We start from the raw sequence: 1,514 nt of genomic DNA, 5'->3' as shown, positions 1-1,514 counted from the left end.
ATACAACACATTAATTATACAATATATGTGAAAGTGATAAGTGCTTTGGGAGAAACAGGGAAAGGGTGAGTGGCAGCTCTACCAGGCTGAAACTTTAAATAAGTGCTCAAACAGCCTCTGGAAAAGTGCTATTTGCATGAAGATTTCAGGAAGATGACAGAGTTTTCCAATAGCTCTATAAAGGAAGAATATTCTAGAAGAAAGCCAGTGCAAAGATTCCAAGGTGGCAGAATGCATTTTCTGTTTGTTGAATATTATGGAGGTCAGTGTGCTTGGAAAGAAAGTGGGAAGAAATGAGGCGAGAGAGGCAATGGAAATGAGATCATGCAGGTCCCTACCGTGATGGAGATTCTAGTATTTACTCTGGATGGAGTTGACATCCACTATAGAGCTTCCAGGAAATGGTCCTCTGTGATGATATTAAATCAGGGTGGTGTGTGTGGTAAGTGGAAAATAAGGGAGATGCTCCAGAGAGCACAGGAGAGATGACTACAGAAGCTATGGAGGTGCTGAGGCACATTTGAGTTGGTTATGAGGAGAAAAGCAAGAGGGTTCCCATGTCAGATGTGAGAGAAGTGGGGGTCAATGATCTTTCCAAAATTTTTAGAGTGAGAATTCAAAAAATCAGGGCTTCTATCAACTGAGACAGAAGACTATCAGAAGAATGTATGGGAAAAGACCAAGAACTCATACTCAAACATGCTGAGGTCCACAGGAGACATATTTATCCATTTATTTATTAAAATATTTCTTTTTTTTTAATTTTTAAAATTTATTTAATAACCACATAATTAGAGAAAGCGTTTTATTACAACAGCATTGGCATAGTCAGTAACAGTTTCCAGAGCTAAGATGTATCTCTTTCAAAATTAGCTGTAATTTTTATGTTCACAGTGTTAAATTATACAGTTATACATTATTGTACTCAGTATAAACCTGTAAGACATAAAATTGAGGCTTTAACTTTTTAAAAGAATTTTTACAAAAACTTTATTGAGAATGTCATACATGCATATAGGTGTTTTGATCAAATCCATGCCCACTCCCTCGCCTCCAACATTCCCCCCCTCTGAAGAGGTAACTCTAAACTCTGTTAAGGATTATACAAGCTCCCAAATACTTTTGATGATTTTGGCCTTTGGAACAGAGTATGTTGCTAACAGGCCCAAGGACATTTTGACTTTTAGCCAAGAAACTGGCTACATTTCTTTGAGGTCTTTTTACCCTAACTGCCTAGCCAATTCCTACTTCCTATTCTTATCACACTACCCTCTGAAGAGGTTACTCAAATTGCCAATAGCGAATCAGGACACAGACTGCTCTGGCTTTTTCCATACTGAATAAGGATGCAGAGTGAGATAATTGGAATACCCCTTCAGTGGGTCTATGTGAAAGACTCCCAAAATGCATAACTCTTATCTCTAGGAGGAAAAGGAAGTCTTGTATCATGAATAGGAGATGTGAAGGAGAAGTAAAGGTAAGAGTAATTAGCATTACAACTTCTGGAGAGGGAA

This window comes from Nannospalax galili, unplaced genomic scaffold, assembly GCF_000622305.1.
Source record: "Nannospalax galili isolate Female #2095 unplaced genomic scaffold, S.galili_v1.0 scaffold1200, whole genome shotgun sequence".
Taxonomy (NCBI): Eukaryota; Metazoa; Chordata; class Mammalia; order Rodentia; family Spalacidae; genus Nannospalax; species Nannospalax galili.
The sequence above is the reverse complement of the archived record's forward strand: the minus strand, read 5'-3'. Positions refer to the sequence as shown.